We start from the raw sequence: 24,698 nt of genomic DNA on the forward strand, positions 1-24,698 counted from the left end.
ATATATAGTCCTGTTTGTAGCAGAATATACAGTAGCTTAATAATGTTACATGTATGTAGATACATTAGTCCATATCAATTTAATCTGAGAAAAGAACAAAAGTGAAAGTAATGATAATAAGCAACAGGGTTCCAGGTAGCACTAAAATCTGTTCTCTGGATGTCAACAGAAAAAACAATTGTCTATAAACTCAAAAATAATAAAATGATGTGACAGGATTGAACAGACATGTTATCAGGAAAAGAACATAGCATTAAGTATGTTTCAAAGCTGTGGTTAACATTTCAGTTTGACTACAAGGTTTTATCTCTTACTATTAAAACAATGTTTTGAGTGCGGTGAAATTATGGCCTGTTAAATATCATTCATGTTAGCATTCTTCACTTTGACAGTTAATAACAAATGGCCTTTCATTTCAAATGCTGCTTTAAAAAATGTTAGCTTTTTTTCGCACACAAGTCATAAGAATATAAAAGAAATTTGAGACTAGCTTGCATTTTGAATATTAAGTAAGATGCACAAACCCTTCAATTTTATTACTTACAAATCATCTGTATCATTTTGTGCACATCATAAGTACTCATACCATTTTAGATGATTTTTTTCAACAAGTGTGGTTGTACAGATTCCACCCACTATGTAACACTCTGTTCTGAGTGGCTCCTCCAGTAAACATGCTTATTTTCAATGCTTGAACCCTGCAATCCGGACAATTCAAAAGTGGGTTGGGCTTTTTTTTTCTCAAGGGTTACACACAAGACATTGACTGCCCCTGGGGCTGGGTGGACTTGAGTACGCTAATGTGCCCTCAGTGTTCGGTGTGACATCAATCTCCGTATTTGGCGGGACACTTACCAGCATGAGCAAGATCTCTTTTGCTTCCAGTGCTTTAACAGGGTGTGAAAAATGAGTAACAGGTTTTCTGAGAAAATAAGATTAGCTGCCATTTTTGTGTGAAGGGCAATTGCATTATTTTTTTGTTTTCTAATGATGGTGAAAATGCCAGCAAACTCTTAAAATCCGAATATATCTTCAGGTCGTCTTGGAAGGCATTTTCAGAAGATAATACTGTATTCTGTAATGTCTGTTCATACCAGACTAGTTTAAAAAATGAATATTATTTATCTAATATGACCTTAATATGACATTATACCTCCTTGAGTAATTCTTGTTTTTTTTTGTCATATTCTCAAAGATCCATTATCTTTTTAGAAGTACTTGATGGATTTGTTTTCTTGTTATTATTAAATTAGTACGCTTTGTGCATTACTGTGAGCTAATCAACTGTAAAAGCTCAAAGCTTTTGATGCTGCCCACTTTAAATGGACAAATTTGTTGTTGCATTTATTTACAAAGACTGTCACTGTCAAGTCACTGTGTGACTCTCTGTAGGAAGAGAAATGTTGTGTTGTGGTGTTCACACTGTACAGATTTGGTACTTGGAAAGCATGCTTTAGTCAAAAAGCTCAGATCTCTAGTCCAACTGCTTCTGCAATGCGTTTTCTGTGGGTTAGACGTTGGTGCAGTCTTTAACAACACCTCTCAAGAGGTGAGACATTCATTATTTAAGAAACCTATTGAACTTTTTGGTCTGGTGGGGAAGTTTCTGATACAAATGCCTCATTTGCTCTGTACAATGAGCTAATATACTTTTAAGGTCTGTGCAATGAATGTACCTGTATGTGGCATCTACAAATTCACTGGTGAGCTCTGAGTCCAAGTTCATGGACTGGTAATTTTTTTATTATTACTAGATTTGTTTTAATTTAGAGAATGTTATCGTAAGCAGAGACTACTGTATATGCTGTATTCATATGTCATATAAGATATATGAAATATGTGTATATATATTCTCTGTAGGACTGTCTTTGGACCTTAAGTGGATAAGGTTTGAAAGGCTCACTTCCAAACAGTATTTTCTGTCCACCTTTTTTGTTTCCCTTTTAATTACTACTGTTCTTTAAGAGCTCAAATTGCATATTATTTGCATTATGCATTTTAATTACCTCCCTGAATTCACATTTTACAATGTGTGGCTGCTGTTACCTTCCCCATCTCAAGTGCCTTATATTTTTTATTTTCCTTGAGAACTGTGCACACAATTAACATGCAAAATAGATGGATTCTTGCCAATGGATATTACTGTTGACTGTTTTGGAATTAAATCCATTAAATTTCTTCTTAAAATGGCAAAGTGGTGCTTGCTTTTTGAGCTGCATTCTACATGATATGATTTCAATCGAAAAGTTTCAGCTTTCATTGTCTGGAACAAATGTGAACACATTGTAAACTCGAGTAGTGTAAGAATTCTGAATGCTTATATTAAGGCAAATACATTGAAGCAGAATAGCTTGATTTGTGAATAGCAGTGGAAGAGATTCTTGATATTTGCTTTGCGTGGTATATTTTAGAAATATAACAACAGGAGATTTCAGAATACTAGCCATGTACTGTAACAACATGGTTCAGACAACTGAGATGATGGTCAGAATGGAAGGTTTTGGGTGTTTTTCTGTAACTGCAGTGATAAAAAACTCAGAAGTGGTGGAGGTACACCTGAAAATTACAGTACCTGTACTTTAAAACCTCTGTTCAGTGAGGACTTTATACATGTTACACCCATTCCTCTTGCTGAAGGAGAAGTACAGCTTTTAGACAGCAGGACATAAAGGGGGGATCAATTGCTTTGTCATGGTAAAAAGTACTTTAAATACCATGTCAACCGCAGGCAGAGTGGCACTTAACTGTTACAGATTTCAATGCTAAAGATCCTGTTTGCCTAAGCTAAGCTCACGGTACTCCCCAGCCTAACAGCTGTATCAGTGAACAAATACAAGTATCAAAATAAGATATCTAACCTCTTACGAGCACAAATCTATTTTACATACAGTAGATCTATGTGTGTTAACTAACAAAACTAACTAACAAATCAGATATGCATCGTTATTATTTGACATTATTAACTCTGTAATTAGATTTTGATGGTTTACACTATGAAATACATTTACTGTACTCTACGTACAAAACATACAGTATGACCAACATTGTAAATGCATTAAGCAATTATTACTCTAGCAAATTATAATACTTTTAAGTTTAGATGTGTACACACGCAGTTGTACATAATCCTATTCCTGAACCAATAATTGCAATATAAATAAACTTTTTCACAACGTGAGTTTATATTTGAATCATGTGTACTGTATGTTAAATAATAATTATGTAATACAGTTACAGAATCCACCCATCTGACAGCCTCATCCTATTCAGGGTTGAGGGCAAACCCAAGCCTCTCTAACCCTAGGTTAAGGTTATTGCTACAGGCAGTACCCTAGAAGGCAAAGGGCACAAGGCAGGATACATGGGACGCCAGTCCATCACAAGGCACACACAGGCACCGTCACACATACACTCACTCCAGAAGCCAATTAACCTACCAGTATGTTTTTGCACTGTGGGAGGAAACCCAAGCAAACACTGAGAGAGCAATCCAAACTCCACGCAGACAACACCCCAGGTCCGGAACTGAACCCAGGGGCCCAGCACTGCTAACCACCATGCCACCCTCAGGTACAACACATGTGATTTAACGGTAAAGTAAATACACATATGTTGAAGTGTCTACAGAATCTCATTGCAGAGCAGCTGGTGCTCCAATGGTAGCAATGATCAATAGTGTGAAGTGGGGTTCTGTATAACTGGGGTATTATATTGTAAAGCTGGCAATGGGTGCTTTGTCATTCTGTCCCATAATGATAAGGTGGAGGCTGGGGATTGTTAACATGTTGTAGTAATATCCCTTCAAATGTGTCCAGGATTAACTCGCATCTTAACACTAGGAGGTCCCTGAGAGAGGTTCACTCTGCAGAAATGGGATTCCTCTCTGTCTGCATTTCATTCCCTGCTTTATGACAATTTAATGGGTTTGAATGAATTTGAGTTACTGCGATTTGTAACTGAGACTTCCAAAGCAAGCTGTCAAAATAGCTCAATATAAACCTTTCAGTGCTGACCCCTGTCACTGAAATTTGCAGAGCATTTGCATTGCACATTAGAGTTTATAAGACACCCCACTCTTCCGAACTGCTTTGTTTCATTTACCACCTCAGTGATGGGAGATGGTCCTCAAACAATTTACAAATAACATACTATAAGTTTTGTTTCAAAAGAATGACCTCAGGTCAAAGATGCTTGCTTCATAAGTCATTATCAAGTGCTTTTAATGGTAAAGCGACCAGACAAGTAAGACAGGACACCTTGAGCTCTTTTTTTGACTTTAGAGTTTTGCTTATTGAGATACAGTATCTTGGACTTTGTATGACCTTTTTTTAGGAATGCATGCTTTAATAACAATACATTAAAAAATCTGTTTGATTAAATGAGGATCTTTTTCTTGTTTTTCTGCTCTACTTTAAGATGTGGCTTTGGTTTTTATTTGCATTGCTACAGCAAGTAGACATATGACGTTTACTTTAAAATCTAATACTTTCACTATCCAGGCTTAGTGGACTGAACAAGGAATTATATGGAGGTCTCTGTCACAGTGCGGCCTATAAATTAATAGTGAAGTCTCTAAATCCCTTAGAACCAGATTTGCATACAGTACTATGACTTGGATTCAAGTTTGAACCTTTGGGGCATGTAGCAATAACCTTAACCTAAGAGTATCGTGCTTTGGGGTGCAGAAGTGTAATTAAATCTTTTAAAAGGAGATTGTTCATCAGTATTGTACCTAAATCTACTGTATGTCCCGAGGCCTCTTAACTATGAGGTTTTATCTGGAAATAATCCAACTCTTGCAAATTGCAGGTTAAAAAGGGGTTATATTTAATGAGGAATGGATTTTTTAAAAAGATGTAAAATATCTCTCTTTTTTTGTAAGATCAGACATTTACTGTAGATGAGAGTGATTTTGAGGTTTTTTTTTAAATTTCTAAATTTTCAGATAATTATTTAACTCTAATAAATCTGTTCAAAATGATATTGCTGTGTTAGATGGCAGGGGAATATGACGTCTACCTGGGACTACATTACTCCATTAAAACTATAGAAGTAATAGCACAGCCCAATAAAATAGAGGTTAACATTGAATGACATTGATGAGATTGTATTGATTGGCTCAGAAGATTAGAATAGGAAGTCACCCGTTGACAAGCAGAGTTTGCAGTTCTGTGGCTCACAGTACTGCACTAGAGATTATTCCCACAGGCAAGGGATAAAATAAGTCAATTCAGCCTGTAGACAATTCCTGTCATGTTCTGTAATGGGGTTAGGAATCCATTTGAGTATCGGTGGGATCAGGCCATGATACAAATGCAAAATCAGAGAGAACTGCAATTAGACAGCTGGGGGAATAAAAAGCAACCAGTGTTCTAAAAGAGTAATGTGAAAAACATGTCCCGTTACAGCCCAGATTTAATTTCAGCTGCAATTGTAGTTACACTCTGATATTCATATACTGTACAGCAATGGAGATATTTATAAATATATAAAGCAGTTTAATGCATGTTCAGCAATCATGCAACCAGAAGTTCAATATTATAAAAACTGTGCATGCTTCTCTACTACTGTGCAAAGGGTTATTTGTGTCTTTTTAATGTTAACTTATACAGCGATTGGCTTCATAATCCATGCTTTACAATTACAGACTGCATTCTTTTAGATTAATGCAAAATGTACCCAATATGCACTGTAACTGCCAACAATACAGAACCTTGTGCTAGAGAAAAGTTGACATGTTGAAAGATCCACAGAGCTTCATGGGGGAGACCTCTAATTCTTACTACTGTCATCAGTCGCAAAGAGCTGCTGTTTTCTGGTTCATGGAGAGTACCATGGGGCAGGAATGGTAGGGATGGGATTAGACAACTAGGGATTCTACAGCTTTCTAGCAAAGAGTGACCCATGGAGTGGAGTCTGATCCTCCTCCTCTTTCCTCAGGGAGTTCCAGATACATTCGGCAAGTATGGATAATTCTCCACACGGAGAATACAAAAGGGCTGTTTTTTCTAATGACAGTGCACAACGTCTGTACTGGGACATCAAAGTCCAAACTACTTGTTTTGCTTAACATTCAGAAAATTACTTAAAAGTGAATGTGTCCCAATACTTGTGGCCAGGGCAGGAGGGACTGATAGTATTTTGATAGCCTTTTTAAGAGCCTACCTCAGAACAAACACCTGTCCAACAAGAGAAGCCTGCCATCTGTCCCAAGCAGCTGTGCTTTGTTTTGATTCCTGACCCCCTGCTTCCATTCTCAATCAAGTTCCCAGATCCTCCTTGGCTTGTAACCCCTCCATGTTTAAATGCTTTGTGGTAGTGTACTCTGTGACCCTTTGGCCCTTGGCTTTGACCCTGCTAGTTTCTATGACACTGACTTGGAAATCCCTAGTGCCCCTTGCTACCGTGATCCCCTGGACCTGACCTTTACTGCACTCACCTCCTGGACTCCCCTTTATGCCTTGGATGAGTTTCATTTGGTTTTCTCTGGCTTTCATCTCCTGCCTTCCCGACCACGGACACTAAAACGGCGTTCCCTGCTGACTACTCCACCTGTCCACCTGAGGGCTGAGAGCACCCCTGCCTGCACACAGCCCCACTGTCCTATCAGCGCACCACCTGGAGCCCCCCTGGGACTCATCTGCCCTCCGTCCAGTCCGTGGGTTCATCATAGATCTACTGCTAGTCCCACCAGGCAACGAGGCGTTAGACTTTTCATCCTGTAGTGGACGCTTGACTTCTTTTGCTCTCCATGCCCTTCTCTGCCCTCTTTTTTTGCTTTTTATTGGAATCTTTTTTTTAAATCGTAAACAACACACAAAATAAATAAAAAAACAATAAGAAATTAACAAATAAGAAAAGGCTAGAGCAGATGACGCTCTGTATGAGTCCAGAGCTGAGCAAAATTAGAGTCAATTTGAAAAGGGTTTATGACAAACAGTACCCTTCCAACTATTGTGTCCCTGCATCCATCATGCTGTTCTCTTCAGCGCTGTCACTGCTCTTACCTGTCAAGTTTCAGGGTGGAAGCTTTCTCCTTAATATAAATGACGGCAGCTAAAATCAAGAAACACACAGAGTGCACTGCAACAAAGCATTTAATATTTATTCACATGTGTATCCTTTGAGAAACGTTTACAGTCTTTCCCCACTTCATCTGAGAATTACAGTATATGTAGCTTTCGAAAATGCGTTTAATACGTAATGTGCTGGAAGAGATAACACTCCCATTACTTTAATAAACTTGAGAAAAGCTCTGATTCTGAAAAGGCATGGGTTAGAGGAAGAACTCCTCTTACCATATATTTTGTTTTGTATGTGGCTATTGTCTTTTCTGTTTTTTTTTTAGAAATAGGTATTTACTTATTTTTTCTTGAGCAAAAACAAATTACACTTTCAGGCAAAGCAAGGAACTTACAAACCATACAATTTTCATCCCCACTGAAAACATATTGCATTAAGTGATAAGTACTGTAGTGACAGAAGCTTTTAAATTACTTTGTTTCCTGAATTTGCAATGATGCAAAAGTGCTTCTTATTGATAATTGGAAAACTGTTTAAAATGGCATTATTTTTATTCATGAGTGCAATAGGACTGGATCTGCTGTAGTAGTTTAAGTAATTTAAAAACATTCCTCTTTCGCTGTGTGTTGGCTATACTAAAACTGGAAATCTAAATGGTAAGGTGTTTTCAGTTCTCTTAACAATATGAAAAAAAACTTCCTTCAAATCTGAAAACAAATATTTTTTGTATAAGTTATGTATACATGTCTTTATTTTGAATAAGGTTTTCAAGAATTGACTCTCTTCATCCCTGGCTTGTCAGTTCCTCTGTCTGTGGAGTCTGGCGTTCTCATTATTTCATCTGCGTTTGGCACAGGCGCAGCAAGAGTTTGCTGTTTTCAACCCGCCGCCGATAATGTATTCTTGATGAGCATGACGGAGGCGGTGAAAGTGCCAGAACTGGCAGAGGAAAGGAATGAAAAAACATTTTCATGGTGAGTGGATGGCATGCAGATCAGCTGATAGAATTCTGATAGCACTTCAGATCACTCATATGCCAGTGTTTTTTCTGAGTGATATTATCATCCTATTTTTTATTCCATGGTAGTTTATTTTCACACCCAAAGCTTTTGCAGAATTCTATTTTATTTGTATTCTTTATCTTCCTATGATATTTTGTACATTGGAACACTGTATTCATCTGAACATTTCGAACCTAGAAGGGATTTGGGGTTTCCCAGTAGTTCCTTATGAACGAAAATTAATGTTGCCTAATAAAGCAGATGTTTTATTTGGACCATTTTTGTTTTCACTGCTCTATTTGTGAACTTTTTTTTTTGAAGAGACAAGCAGGAACTGCAGGTAGTATGTTATATAATCAAAGTGTAATTTTGTTGTAATGAGTGTGACTAAAATAAATTTAGTGATTACCCAGCTATTCTGCCTTGTAAAAATATTCAAACTCTTCCTATGGTGTCCTATTTTGTGGAATTACAAAATGATGAATACACTTTTTTATAAATATTTTACTTTAGACCAAATATGAATGATCAAACCAAAAAATTCTAAGGATGAGTTACAGTGAATGTCAGTCAAAAGTCAAGAGAAAAAAATTAAATATATCGATAGCATACTGTATGTATTCTGACCCATGTACTATTCGGTAGATGCTAACCAACTTACTCCTGCTTTGTGCAATTTCTGTCCATTCTTCATCACAGATTTGCTCAAGTTTTCTCAATTTTCTTGGGGATCACTTAAGACCACAGTTTTCAAGTCTTTCTAAAGATTCTCAATACGATTCAAGTCAATATTTTGACTGGGCCACTCAAGGACATTTATTTTCTTATTTTTAAGACAATTCAGTGCAGGTTTGGCCTTGTGCTTTGGGCCATTCTCCTGCCAAGGTGAATTTCCGTCCCAGTTTTAGGTCTTTAACAGACAGAAGTAGGTTTTCCTCTAAGATTTATATGTACTTTGCTCCATCCATTTTCACCTCAGTCTTGACAAGCTTCTTGTTCCCTGTTGATGTTTAGCTGCCCCATCATATAATGTTACCATGGCCATATTTTACAGCATGGATGGTGTTGACTGAGTGGTGTGCTATTTTCAGTAGGCATTTTGCATTCATACTAAAGTGTTTCTACTGTGTGACTTGTGAACAGATTTTGCCAACATGTTTGCTTAAATGCTTCGTAGCAAACACCATGCAAGATTTAAGGTGTTTTTTTTCACCAGTAATTGCTTCCTTTTTGCCATTCTGCCATGCAGACTGGCTTTGATTCCTGGACATTTTCTCCTGTCTCAGCCATTGAACTCTAGCTTTTTCAGAGTCACTGTTGACATCACAGTGGTAATTGTGTGCACCTAAATTCATTTATGTTTGCCATAGCAAGGGGTTTGAATACTTCTACAATAATGACTTTTCCATTTTTCTCTCGTATTTTTTTTCTGTTACTTTAGTTTGAATGTAATAGGTTGTTTTATATAACAAATAATGTCAAGTTTTACAGCAGCAACATCTGAAAAACGTGATTCTTCAAATACTTTTGTAGTGTTGCACATTACAGTATGTAACAATGCAAATTAAATTTTACTGTGAATCACTTTATCCTCAAACAAGGAGAACCTCAGGTAACTTGTCCTAAAATGTTGAGAACACTAAAGATCTAAAAAGGCCTCATTTATCCATAATCTGCAGCTCAAGTCTAATTGAAAAGTAATCTGCATCAGCACAGCACATGCATCTGGAAATTTTATTGTCTATCAGTAAGATTTACAGTGGACTTTTGAATGATTTTACTCACGTACTGTATAAGACACCGAATGATCTAGTTCTAGATTAGTTAAGGATTTATTTTATAAGAATAGTCCAGCATTTAATCTGAGATCTGATGAGTCAGGCCTTCTTATTCTGCTCAGGATCAGGCTCCATTCATTGGGTGATGGAGCCTTTTTTGTGTGCAGAATCACGTCTGTGGAACTTATTGCCCAAACCCATTAGAGACTTTGCGACTGTCGACTTCAAGACCTATCTTTTCACTAAAGCTTTTAATGTATAATTTATTTTTGCTCTTGGTTTCACTAAGTCAATTTACGGTGCTTTTTTTCTCTTGCCATTTTCTTTTTCTTTCTGTTGCGTTTTATATGTGTGCTGTCATACAGTCTTTAAGTTTCTTGAAATTCTCCCATAAATAAAATTGTATTATTATTACAGCTTCTACTATTGAATACTTTACATACAGTATGTATTAATGGTGCATTTAAAGACTCTTCTGCATTAGAAACACTGACGATTTTATATGAAATCAAAAGTGATAATATTTCAAGAGTGATGCACAGCAATTCAATATTATTGGAGAATTAAATTGCATTATTTCATTAGTGAACTCACACAGTTTAAATTAAAATGTAATTACTGGCTTCCAAAAAGCAGGTTGGTTACAAATTGAATAGGGTGTTGGTTTACAAAATTATTTAATGAGCGTGACTCTACACTGAAGTGTGACATCCCATCCTTATTAGAGAGCATAATTAAAAAAAAAAACATTTTGTTTCATACTATGCTAGCATTTGCACTTACACCTCTTTTGTCTGATGTAAAAGCAAAGGGAATCAGATATATATTCGTCCTGATTCTCAAAGATATTCCGAGAGAGAAAATGTTGTATTTAATTGAAAAATGAACTCCTTTAAATTTTACTTCACTAATATTTTTTCAGTTAAATGAAAATAGATTATCTGCTCATCAAAGGCATTCTGAAGACATCTCTACCATTGCTGGGGTACATCTTGTTTTTCCTCCTTCAGATTAAAAGTGGAAATTATCTTCTCTTTTGCCACTTTGACTGTCTGCTGCCATGCTTTCATGAAACAGATATTAAGCATCTGACTCTAAGAATAGTGGGGTTTACGCAGTTTCTTGATCAGACAAAAACATTTTAGGGGCATTTCTATTGAGTTAGACCTTACGAATGCAGCTGTGCAGTAATACTTATTGTTGGGCCTAAGAAAAGAATAACTCTTAATAATAATAATTTTATTTTATATAGTGTCTTTAAAAGTAGCATCTCAGTGTGCTTTACATAAAGTAATGCCAAAACCAAAAATAAATACACAAGATATGCATAATGAAAATACACCGTGAGAGGAGACAGTAGATGGTGTATTGCCACTTCAAGGCAGTTAATTGAACTAGTGTAGGTGCTATTGGTTTGACATGGGTATTAACATGATGCATTTGCTACCTTATGGGTGTCCTAAGACAATGTGCCAGAATGAGAACATTAACATGAAGTTAGGGTGTTAATAAATAATAATCTGAAAACCAGATTGCTGTATGTTTGGACTATGTTGCTTTTCCCCCGTGGAGAAGTACTCCTGGGAGAAAGACAAATCCTCCCAAAATGAAGCCCTGTTCCTTTGCAAGTCCACACAGCAGAAAGAAAGGAAAGCCCTTGCAGCCTCCTCCAAGCTAGTTTCGTGCTGTCAAAGACGCTGCTTCATTTCCATTCCTTTGCCTGACTGCTCTGACTTTCAACCAAAGCAGACTGTTTCAACAAAGATTTCCTACTCTGACAAATGTTTTCTTAGCTCTGTGCTGTCTGGACACTGTTTCCTCAGAGAACATTAAACAAATATGCAATTTACATTGCTCAGCATAATAAAATACAATGCTAACATCAGTTTGTAGCCTTTTTACTTACAAGAATAATAGCCTAGTTTAACACTATCAGTTTACAGCCCAAAATTATCTTATCGGATCGATTCACATTTAATCAGACATTTGTTTGCAAGTAAGTGAAACAAATAGGATTGATCATTAGGTACTGTATAAAGTACATTACAGGCTTTACCAAAAATATTTTTGGGGGATTGAAACACTGATTTTTTTATATTAGAATATTCTTTTTTTTTTAGTGGGAAAACACCTGTGATTTACAGTTCACATTTGATGGTCTATCAGAATTAAAACTCTTTTTACTACTGTGGTCTTTGAATCTTTGTACAGACCATGTTATAAGTCCATTACATTTCCTAAAACATTAATATTTATATAAAAAATACAGTGCTCAGTGTCAGGTTTTTCTGTTGTGATTAAGGACCTTTTGAATGGCCATGAAGGCTTCACCTGCAGCTTCTCCCTCGAAGTCCTTCAGGCAGTGTGTGCACTTTGACACAAATATTCCTCTCATCCCTTCCTCTTATTTCCCTTCATCCTTGATTGCTTCTTCTACCAACTGTAATCATTGAGCCCCTCCAATAAGCAGAATTAAATCAGTTGTTGTTGTTTTTTCATTTTACATGACTAGGTGGATTGCATGGTTAACCTAATGTGGTTTCACATGAAATAACACAGAAAGCCGTCATTCATCCAAATCACAATATACTCAGTAAATACAGTACAGTACTGCAGATCCTTATTTGTGCCCCTCTCTTCCAACATCAGGCTCTTTGAGGTTCATTCTCAAGATGACATTTTTTTTTGTTCTGCTAAATTTATTTTTGCAAGTGTTTTGATTTTCTAAAAGCTAAATCTGCAAATGAAATAATGATAATAAACCAAATTATGGCTCCTTGTAATGCTCTTTTTTCAACAGATTTTCACTAAGGTGAGACCAATGAGCAAAATTATTATACTGTCACCGTTCTGACACTGAAAAGCTATGCTTTCCCTGAATAGCCCTGTCAGTTTCTTCCCTCATCATGCTGTTTGTGCTGGGATTAGATACGAAAGGCCAAATGCTACATGACAAGTAATATGTCATATTTCCTTCCCTCACCAGGGAATGGGAAAAAAATAAAAGACAGTTGTCAAAGAAGGGAGTTTATTAAAAGGCATACAAAAGACAGATGGGAAAGCTATTTTCCTGATGAGGTAAGAGAAACATAAAAAAGTGTTGAAACAATAATACCTCACCATTTTGTCCTCAATCCTATCCCCTGTTTAATACTCAGATGGCATGTGCCATTTTGATTTAGCATGTCTTGTCATAATGATATCATGTAACTGGTTGAGAAGCATACTGTATGTCAATAATATGCGTTAAGAGCAACACAAGCACACATACAGTGTGAGGTCCAGAGTGCCCTCTGAAAAGAGGAAACAGGAGGAAAAAACACCTTCACAGTGAGGGTATGCCTTAAATCAGCATGAAACAAATTTTCTCCCATGTGTCCTCAAATTAAGCTAAGTTCCTTTGCACGTGTTGCAGTTTTAACAGAATCAAGCAGTTATCCGATAAAGCAAATATTTAATAGTGAAAAATTGAATTATATGTCATTTTAAGTAGACCATCTATGGTTTACTTTTCTTTGTTAACAAATTAAGAAAATTAACATGCCCTTTGTTTACTGGATCATTTTACACATAATTAATTTACAGATTTTTTACGAGATCTGCGTTTCATAGGGTGGCTGTGTTTTTGCCTTCATGGTGCACTTTTGCATGTATCTTTTAACTCCTGTTCAGTGTAAAATTGTGACTATAAAGCTGAATATGGTGGTGCTTTGGTGAATTTGGCCTTCCATGCATTTGTATGCTTTGGTCATGAATTACTGAGTTGACTTGTCCCAAGTGTCATGGCTCATGCCTCTTCAAGGGAGCAGGTCAGACAAAGACTCTTTTTCTTAATATGCAGTGTGTACCGTACAGCATAGCGAACATAGCGATGATGGTGATATGGTAGCATAGTTCTGAGTTCCATTGAGAGCTGGGAGAGCTGTCTGTGTGGACTATGCACGTTCTTCCAGAGTATGACGTTTTGCCCGGTCCTCTGGATTCCTCAAACACTAGTCGGATCTACGTTGCCGTTCTGCCGGCGTAGTGTTTGAACTGTGAGGCTGTTCAGAAATATGAGCAACAAGCTTGAATGGTTAAATGGCATCTCATCTGCAGCTGTTAAAGACTGTAATGGTCGTGTGTTATGCTTCTACATGGCTTGGTGGGTATTTCATTTTGACTGTGTATTTTTTCCAAGAAACTTAATATCACTTTATTGAATATAGATTCCCTAGACAGCAAATGCCATTTCCTAGACTCCAGTTCTTCCACTGAACCCATAGGTTTTTATGATGGATGAAGCACTGTCTTGGTACTCAATGATTTATTGTGAGAACTCCAGTATAATTACAAATAAGTTTAAACTAGACTTTACAAAGCAGAAAATGAAAACAGTTTACCACATATACAAATATACAGTATCTAGATACAGTCTAGTACAGTATCTTGTAACTTGCAATTTCAGTCAACAGAGACTGTAAGATTACTGTACTTACTGTACCTTTTTATTTTATGCATTAACAGTAATTTAGACAGTAACTTTAAACCAGACTATTTGTATAATTTTATGAGGGACTTTAGTAATAAATTAATACCCTGAGATGTAAAAAAAAACATTTTCTGTGAGGAGATTTAGTTAAAAAGCAATTCTCAGTCAAGAGAAAGATAACCTTGACAGGTTATTTCCTACAGGTGGAAATGCCCCCTGTCTACTCTTTACTGTTAAGTAGCAAAAACCCTTTTATACATGCTCCACTTTTATGATGTTTCACTGTGTGCTCTTGACTGTGCTTTTGCTTTTAATGTGATTCCCAAAGTAACTTGGATTAACCCTTTTTGGAGGTTTTGTCTTAAACTGACTGCAAGTCTGATGAATGCATTTTTTTTTTCAAATACAGCATTAAATAGTTGGAAAACATTAACTACTGGCACTGCAGTAAATAAATACCCAGACCTGCACAAGATAAAAATTAAGGTAGTAAGCCTGAAGAAAGAAAAGGCTTAAATTCACTATAATAAACTGGGCTGCCTCAAGTGCAGACTTCTCATTTCCTTGTGGTCATGTTTTAATCATTGCTAATTACGAATCGCTGTTATGTCCTGAAAGTGCTCTGTTTTCAAAAGGGATTGATTGCCAAAAAATAAAAACCCCAACTTGATCAACTTGATATATAGTATCTATCTACTATCAGCTTTATTTACAGTATATCTGGAATATAAATGGATCACATACATATGGCATATAGATTCAGAGACAAAAGAATCTCTGTAAATTCCATCTCTTTGATAACCAGCTTCGATACAACATTCTTAGAAGTATTTAAATCAGCAACCTCAAGATAAGATTATTGAAATGCAGTTGTACTAGAATGAGGCTGGAAGCACAGAATGTATGACTTGTGTTTCTTCTGTGATTGTTATTGTTAATATTAACATCAATATTTATTATTTATCCACCCCCCCAGTGCAATAAGGACCTTGCAGCAGCTAAAGAGACAAGTGCACAATAATTGCTACCTCCACATACTGTACCTTAAATCACCTTTCACCCCAGCACTCAAGGACATCGGATCTGGCCACATTTTCTGTAGTACCATATGGTACAAAATCGATAACAAATAGTCCCTCTCCAAATGGTCAAAAGCCTTCTCAGTATCTAAAAGAAGAGCACAAGGTAACAATATGTACAGTAGAAGATGGCATGTTACCACCCTGCCAGACAGCTCTTGGCAAGCCTTGTTTGATCAGGATAAATTAACCGACTAACACTTGTTTTACATTAGACATTGTTAATGAGATGGGGTGACACCTGGAGGAAACCATGTGATATTTGTGCCTTTTTTATAATAAGGCCAAGATGGCAATGTTGCCATCTCTAAGAAATGAATGTTGCTCAGCAGCCATCTGCAACCATGTAAATGTAGATTCCTTTCTCTAGTTTCTCATATCCTGTAACACCACCTTCAGCTCGGAGACTTTTTAATTATCTTCTGTACATGAGTACTAGTTTATGCTAGCTGTCGGGAATATACAGTAACTTGTAGTCTTTCTTATATTGGGTACAACAATAGCATGGGAAATAAATTCAAAAGTGCCTCTTGCCCTGAAAAATTCCCAATTTTATCACCGTTCCATGACAAAAAAGTTACTATTTTTACCCAGCCTGGTTCACTTTCTGTATTTGGGTTTTATTTTTTAACCGTTTTTAAATTGGGAACGTTTGCTCCCGTATGCTCTTAGTCAAACACCCCAGGAAGCCATAACTCTATCTGAGCTGCAGTCTTCTAACTGGAAGAAGGAAGGAAAAAAAAATTCTAAATCTCAGATCCTTAATCTGCTGCATGTGGGCATACGCTTCTGTATCTCTCAATCCTCGAATGTGTACATGCGCAAGCAAGCCCATCCGAAAATATTCCTTTGAGATTCCATTTGATTTTTAAAGGACATCCAGCAAGGAAGCAGAGTGGATGGCAAATGATACTTAAAACATAATCAACAATGCACTACTTGCAATCCCAAAGCTTTCAGGTGTAAAGTAGCTTTTGAAAGCTCACACTGCGAGGCTGATTTCAATAAAGCTGTCTTCCCAGGGAGTATATATCCTCGATTAACATTCCTTCCCCTGAATATTGCTATGTGAAATTGTGTGGTATATGGTATTCTAAGTTGTTATCGTCTGAAGAGAACTTTGTAACAACAGGATGCTCATACACCCACCAATCTTCGTATGTGTTAAATTTGTCTCCTTCAGCTGCAAAGCTTTTAACATCCTTGTTAAACCACAACACATTAAGAGTGACACCTCACAAGGAGTTAGATAACAGTGAAGCGGATATGAAGTGTTCTGCATTCTTAAGTCGAGAAATTGTCTTGCATTCACTTGACACTTTAGTTACTTCCTGAAACCCCATGCACAAAGCCAAGAGAGTCTGCACAATGATATGTTCAAGTAGTAGATCAGAATAACAAACACAAGCTGCTCGTATGTTTTGTAAAACATATAAAAATGAACACATTGGATTTCTGTTTGAATTTTTTTAAATTAGCTTTCTGATTGTACTTTTGTATCAGCAAAAAAGTAATCAACCTTCGACGTCTTGTTTTGCCTTCCCCTGCTTTCTAACTATCTTGCTGCATCTGGGCACTTTGGAAATTGAAGTAGTCAGAGTCACGAAGCAGAACTCATTTTACCTTAATTATAGGCCATGCCATTTTCACAGCGACAAAACAACAGCTATTTTCTGTGCCCCATGGGCTGTCCAGCCAACATATTGAAGACAGTGTTGTACTCCGAACCTGAAATTCTCCAGACACTGAACTCCAACTATCTGGTAATAGCTTATCATTGCGCAATAATAATTTTTGAACATCTACCCCCAGTTCACTATCAATCCAGTCAGGAGACCCAGCTGAAGTAGCTGTTGAAAGATTGGATTAGAATTTGAGTCCATTGTTTACCCAGTCAGTCCCTCTTGTCCAAGACAATGACATTTTTTTCTGTAAAAGTCAGATGTAAAAAGACAGTTTGACAGCATGTATTGTCAGTGCCATAATTGTGACAGCACGTTCCATCCATCTCTCACTAGTATTATCATTATTATGCATCTTGATTTTTTTACTGAGCCTTTAAAAAAAACTCCCACATACTGTGCCACGTATACATTTATATACAGTACAGTGTATTTATACCAACATATACAGTCATATCATTTTTACTTTAAATGCAAGACAGCTAACCCAAGTGAGATGTTTAGTAAAATACTACCATTGGTTCATGTAGAAAGTTGGAAACATTTCCTGTGAGACTCAGAGCTAATCTTGGACACAATATTTTTACAATAGAAATCATTCCCTTGTCATCATTGTTGTTGAACCCTGTTTTATGCAGATAAAAGGAACTCCTGTTTTAAAACAGAATTTGGCCGCATTTTAAGCCTATAGTGCCAAATGGACTGCAGTTTTTACCTTACTCTGCCTGTGAAATACAGTAGATATTTCCCTAAAATAGTGTTAATCCAGTGGTAAAATTTCCAGTTGTACTGCCTTCTAAGTGTCTTTGGGGAAGACTTCTTGGATGGACTCCTGGCTCGGAGCTGATTGGATTAACTTCGTTCTCTGTTTTTACAAAACATTACGAATTAATTTAAAGTGTTCCATTTAGCTAAAAAGAAATCCCAGTTATGTCCCTCTTTCCCAGAGAGCTTTGTGATTAATGATCAATTTATTTAGTTTCTCTACAAAGTTTATTAGCACACATTGGAAGTTAAAAATAATTGCCATATTTAAAAGCCTTATTTATGTAATAGAATCAATGTAATACAGTATGCACCAGCATCCAAATGTAAAAACTGAAGGTCCTTTGGGCTAAGAAAGGACATATACAGTATATTGACTAAACTGACAAAATAATATAAGAATCCCATTTAAATATATATATATACTGTATATACAATATTACTTTGCATGTTGTAGTTGCACACATACAGTACATGAAAAGTAACTTCTGTTCAACAGGCTGACAATATTGAGTCCAAATATTTTAAATAACCCTACTGAAGGGAATTGTTTTTCTGTTACATTTTTTTTAATTCCCGATATCATTTTAAACACATAATTATTCATTACTCACATCTGCCTTACCACTGAAACTGAAAAATGTCTTGTTAACTTTGTCATCCAATGTCTGAACTACAGTATTAAGTATGATCCTATAGGACTTACTGAATTCCCCATCTGCTGCAATAACTTAATTAACACAAGAAGTGGGCAAGAATATGTTTCCTTGGCAGTAAAATATGATGTTCATTTAAATTAAAGTGTTTTCTACATTTTTTGGGGGGTGATAAAGCCATTACGTAGCAGCTAGGGGCTAATGTTTACACTAGTAGAATTATAAATGGAAATGAATGAGATTTACTTGCTTATTTTTTGTTTTAATAAATTGTCAAATATGACTTAAGAAATAAAAAAGATTCATCAGTGAATGGATTACAATTAGACATTTGGATCAATGGAAATGTTATCTGGGGTATTTTAATTGCAATATTTCAATAATCAGGATTCTACAGTCTGCTGTAATTACTGATGGGACTTTTTGCCGTATTAAGACCAAAAAATGTTTTAATGGATATTTGAACCGCACGTTCTTTATAATAGTTCTCATTGCTGGTATACCATTTAAAAGGTATAGGAATGTCTCTCAGCCATGTAAAAACACCAAAAGGAAGGAACATATTAAAATGAGCAAAGAAAATGGTACTGTAAGAGCTTCTGTCTTCATTAGAGTTGACAACATATTTTGCACTAAAGAGATGCTGTCCAGACTGCCACCAAAACTGTTTGAGGAAACTCAACGTCATACAGGCAGATGTTACAATGCTTGAAAAAGATGGTTTCCTGTGTTCCAAAATACGTATCTGAATAAAGGTGTTTAAAACCATTCCCTGTATCAGGGGACTTAAAACATCTGCAGAACTCTCAGGTGAGATAAGTCTGCCTCGTTAGATTAAGCAGTTAAAAAATGGATTTAAGGTTTAAGGGACTGTTTTATGATAGGGGTGCCTGTCACCAGCAGGGGTTGGCAAACATGATCTCTCTCCCGCACAAGCATGATGGTACCTTTAATAAAGCCTTGCACTTGTTTCTGCTACTCTTGCATACGAAATGTTTAAGACCTACTGTATATAATTTCTTCCTCTAACATGTAGAAGCAACCATAATTAAAAGGGGAGAAGTCATGAAAACTCCTAATACACTTTGACATCTCAGACATAGGCATTTTAATAATAAAATAACACGTTTACAGATAGAGCATTGCTGAAGTGTTTAGATCACTTGTTTGTATTCTTCCGATGTCATTTGATTATTACATTGTGTTTAATTGTTGTCCTTCTTGTTTGTGTATGTTGTAACATATAACAGAGGTAACTGGATTGCATCTCATGCTTTTTGATTATTAAAAATATTAAAATATTGTATTGGGACTTTTTTCCCACAAAAACATGAATGTGTATAGTACAGTAAATGTAGAAAACAGATGCATTTTTTTACAAAATCTCTAAATTTAACTGATTCTCTCATTTCCATTTCCAAATTCCTGCAACCACTTTTTTATGGACTCCTTTTAGGCAAATACATCAAAAAAGTATATCCTCTACAACAGGCACAATACACACATACTGTACATCACCAAAACATTGTTTAAGTAGAACAGACATTTTTTTTCAGAACCTGCAAGTTTGAGTTCTTAGAAAGTTCATAGGTAAGAATGGAAGAAATCAGGATATCGGAACACAAACGATCAACAGGCAAGAAGGAATGACTATTCATTAAGAGCAATCCACTTAGGACACAAGCTGGAAAGTGTATTGATTTTTCTGGTTGTCTACAGGCAAAGAAGATGCTGGCATGGGGAAGGTGACACTCAAAACAGTTCTGAAGATGTAAGCAGTTTCCTGCTAAAGTGCTTTATAAAAAAAAACAATAGATTTCTATACAAAATTCTATATCCATGACACTTTGACATTTTATAATAGAGTCCATTGAACATTCATTGGCTCCTAGTACGCAACATTTTAATTATGTTACACCACAGCATTTCAATTAAATCATTAGAAAACAATGTACTGTACAAGGGTGGCATGGTGGCACAGTGGTTATCATTGCTGGCCCTCAGTATTGGGGCCCTGGGTTCAATTCAAGTCATGGGGTACTATCTGCGTGTTGTTTGTACGTTCCCCCCGTGTTCGCATGGGTTTCCTTTTGGTGCTCCGATTTCCTCCTTAGGTCCAAAAGCATACTGGTACTGTAGGTTAATTGTCTTCTGGGGAAATTGACACTGGTGCAAGTGTGTGCCTCTCTGTTTGTGTCTGTGTGTGCCCTGCAATGGACTGGAGTCCTGCTCAGGGCGTATCCTGCCTTGTGCCTGTTGCTTGCCAGGATAGACTCCGGCTTTCCCACGATCCTCAATTGGAAGGAGTGGTTAGAATGGGTGGATAAGTACAGCGGAATAGGAACTGAGGTACTGTTATCCATTTTGAAAAATTGTTTTCAACAGTTTCTATACCCACTCTACCTGTTACCCATTTTTCGGTTATTGAAGAAAACTAAAAGCCTTCCCTCTTTAAGTATGAGACTGGAGTCACAAAAAGTTTAATATTTCTAGAGCAATAAAAGTGATTTGTTTGTCTTCTGAAAGAGGATTTTTAAGAGCCCTGTGTAATCAGAAAGGCTTTTATTATGCATCTTTCATCTGCACGATCCCAAGACTTAGTCGATTGCAATTAAACATAATTTTACAATTTAATTGCAGTACCGTGCATCCTTTCAAATAACTTCAGCTGCTGCAAGGTGCAAGATATTAATTAAATCTTCAAAACACATTTGAAATGTTCTACTTCCCTAAACTTTGAATAAGTTATCCGTGTCTTTCCTGACAATAAGGCTTTCTGTATGTTTCTATTCGTTTACTCCTGTGACCCTATTTCCCTGAAAGAGTCTCAGAGGCAGAGAGCTGGGCATATACTGTATACCGATGCAAATGATAGGTCTGTTAGGGGTGTCCATGCCCGTTATTTAGACGATATAGGGCTAACTCTACTTTCACTTACTCTTTTGTTTCTAAATCCACAATTGGCACAGCCAAGTAACCCAGAGACCTTTGTGGCGATCTGTCTGTTTCAGAAGCGGCTACTCCTCTTTCTGAAAATGAGTGTGTAACCAGCAGCAGTGCTGTACGCTGGGTGCCACACAAAGGCAAAGGCAAAACGCCTGCATCTGCAGTGGCCAGTCATGAAGCAGGATTGTGGGTTGAGGCAGCAGCTGCCATGTATCTCCACAACCAGAGGAGACCAAGCAGCGTGGAGGTGCTGGAGTAAAAGAGAGCACAGGGGCAGCCGAGGGCATGTGGGATGGGGGTAACTCTGCTCTGCCACAGCTGGGATTTGATCCGGGTCGCTCTGGGGTTCAAAGCACACATAGTGCCATTCCATAGACAGTGGCAAACTCTGCTACCAGAAAAGAAGTCTTCTTCTGTGGAAGAAGACTTCTACGCTATGCTTGTATGTCACAATAATAGGCTCACACGCAAAAAAAAACTGTTGAGCATACAGTAGATATTTGTATCCATTGTATCCATTACTCCTGGTGCTTATTCATAGAACTATAACAAGATAGTTAAGCACTTTTACTGTCCGTTTTGACTGTCCCTTAGTATCATATTGCTATACAAATGATCCTCTAATTAATGTGTCCATTATTGTGCATGTAATAGAAGTACTTGGTTTGTCAGTGGGTATTACCCTTGTCTCAAGAGACTGTTGGAAGAGGTGTGTTAATGGCCTACAAATAACTTCTCTTGTTTCCTTAAGTACAATTGGTAGTTACTGTATTTCATGTTATACTTATTCTAATTCATCCTGTGAAGTGTTCTAGAGATTATATTGTAAAATAGGGGAAAATGCTAGCCAAATTATTTTATTAAAAGCATATTTCCAGTGAACCCTCATCTCTAGAAGTTATGATAAAGTCACAATAATTATGTTGATCAGTGATTTTCTATGAGGTTTTGCACCAGCCTCTTCTGAAATAATGTGTAGCCATTGTCAAATCATAGTTTAATGACTTGTAATCGTACAGAAAATAAGATGTTTGGTACTTATCGTACCCTTACTTAGGCACAACGTAAAGAAACACAAAACAAAACAGCAATGCTTTGCATCCGAGACAGAACATCAATGGTCTTGTTCCTGAGCGTTCACTCACAGCATGACCTTGGGGCCTTGCTGTTTCCATCAGTGAGTTGTCACCGTCAAAGTTATCAAGAGGTTCAGATGGATAAGACAACATCTGCATGCTTAGATTGATTGTGGTAACCTCTGCCAAAGAGTAAGGTGTGCGTGGGGGGGTGTTTGTGTCAAAACTTCTTTCATTACAACTTAAGCCCTTATTAGATCAAATGCCAAAAGTCATTAAATGCCAGCTGAATGCAATTGCAAGGCAGCAGTTTTATGTGTGGGGAAATATGTTAAACTACTGGAGCCGGTCAATAATAATTATGCATACCAATTTTGGTATGCTGTTGTCTTACTGAAAGAGTACAAACATAATTTGATATTCCCACACTTTAAAAGAAGTGCCTTGGGCACTCATACTGGAATAAATAACTTGTAATTAGCATTTAATATTGCAGATTACTGATTAATAAGGCACGCAGATATATAACCAATATTTTTTAATTCTGTGAAAGCAGCAACTAATTCCTTAATAGATGCAATGAATTTATTATACTGTATCAGCATTCTGCTTACATTTTTTCCATTTTGCTATAGCTAATGATCTATGTAGTGTTTAGAGCTGACAGCTGCATAATTACCTTCTATGCTGAAATTATGAGATCTCAGAAGTTAAAGAGGGTCTGGCTTGTTCAGTGCTGGGATAGGAGGCCAAGTTACTGCTTTTAGTGGACCAGTAGGTGGCACTATAACCTCCAGACCAGAATTACTAAAACCAGTTGATACAATGAGACATTAAACCAGGGTCCTGATTTCTGAGTCATTAAAGATCCCATGGTACTGCCTGTAAAGTGTAAGCTGAATGTAAGGTTAGGTGTATTAAACTTGGTGTCCTAGTCAAATTTCACTCTGGACTTTCAGTACCCAAAGTTACCCTTTCTCAAATAATTCAATTTGACAAAACAGCTGGGTACTGTGCTTGTGTGATGCTAAGTGCTGTGGGATCCATTGAGGCTGGAAACCAATACATAAATACATTATTGATTAGTATATTTGTTGCTATTAGGTGTGGCGCTTTAGTATGTACACATTTTTAGAATTTAGAATTAAAATTAAATGAATTTAGGAATTAAATCTTTGCTTAGTCAGTATGATTTTACATTCATAAAGAAATGATAGCTAGTTCTAAAATGTGTTAATTTAACTCTGTGCTTGCAAGTGCAGCTTGAATAAGCTCAGCATAATAGCTCCTGTAACTCTTAGACATAAAACAGGAACAGTACAGTAAATTAAAGATGTTAAGAGTTATCCTTCAGTAGCATGTAAGTAGGCAGGGGAACTAAGTGCACCCCTTTCTCTTTGAATTACTTTGAACCAAGTACCATTTATTGATAGAATAAAATACTGTATTTATCTCAAAGAAAAGAAAATCTATTACAGATTGCAAGCTCCCTTTTTTCTTCTTTTCTGAGACCTTTGGGTTGACAAGTAACATCTTTCATCAAGATTAAAAGGCACCTTTAGGAGAATTTGGCTCAGGTCCAGATTAAACATAGCACCTACAGGTACAGTAGATGCAAATTAACAACCCTTTACTGGTTGTCAAATTGCCACTGGGTAGACACAAGTACCCCATAGTAAACGGAAAACAATATGAAGAAGTGTTTTTTTTTGTAATTTCTGTGTTACCATTTCTATGTGTGAAATGGTTCATTTTAAATTTGGTTACGATCTGTACCGTACATGTTGAGGAAGAGAGACAGACACCTATTGTGTGGAACATTTTCAGAGGATGTGACATTTCTGAGTGACTGGATGAGAAAGAATAAGCTGTGTCAAAAATATTATGGTATTACTGAATGTACTTTTTATGGTCATTTTTACAGCATGTTGGGCCTAAATAAACTGTACGATCAAGAGCTTCTCTCTCCTAAACTCAATATTTATGATAACTTAGAAGGATGTTGTGAGGTATAGAACCTGTTTGAAAATCCTTGTGTTCAGAACACAGCAGAAGATACATTTTTTTATTCCTTTTTGATCCCTGGAAAAACCTTTAAAATTCTGATGCTCTGTGTCTTCTAGCATATCTACACTTCATATGTGCTCCTTTTACATACAGTAAATCCTCATAGCATTTGTGTTGATAGTAAGCTCCTTTAGGTCGTTTGCCAAGACTGATT

At 36.7% G+C, this 24,698-nt stretch overlaps 2 protein-coding genes across 4 annotated transcripts in view; one reads left to right on the plus strand and one right to left on the minus strand.

The window, feature by feature from the left end:
• opcml (opioid binding protein/cell adhesion molecule-like) overlaps positions 1–24,698 on the minus strand; it is a 583,981-nt gene that overhangs the window by 145,346 nt on the left and 413,937 nt on the right. The window lies entirely within an intron of this gene.
• LOC107075678 (uncharacterized) overlaps positions 1–24,698 on the plus strand; it is a 686,550-nt gene that overhangs the window by 122,363 nt on the left and 539,489 nt on the right. Inside the window, exon 3 of the mRNA XM_069183079.1 lies at positions 7,880–7,997. The gene's annotated coding sequence lies outside the window, so the exon portion shown is untranslated. The remainder of the gene's footprint in view (positions 1–7,879; positions 7,998–24,698) is intronic.

Source organism: Lepisosteus oculatus, chromosome 23 (genome assembly GCF_040954835.1).
Source record: "Lepisosteus oculatus isolate fLepOcu1 chromosome 23, fLepOcu1.hap2, whole genome shotgun sequence".
Taxonomy (NCBI): domain Eukaryota; kingdom Metazoa; phylum Chordata; class Actinopteri; order Semionotiformes; family Lepisosteidae; genus Lepisosteus; species Lepisosteus oculatus.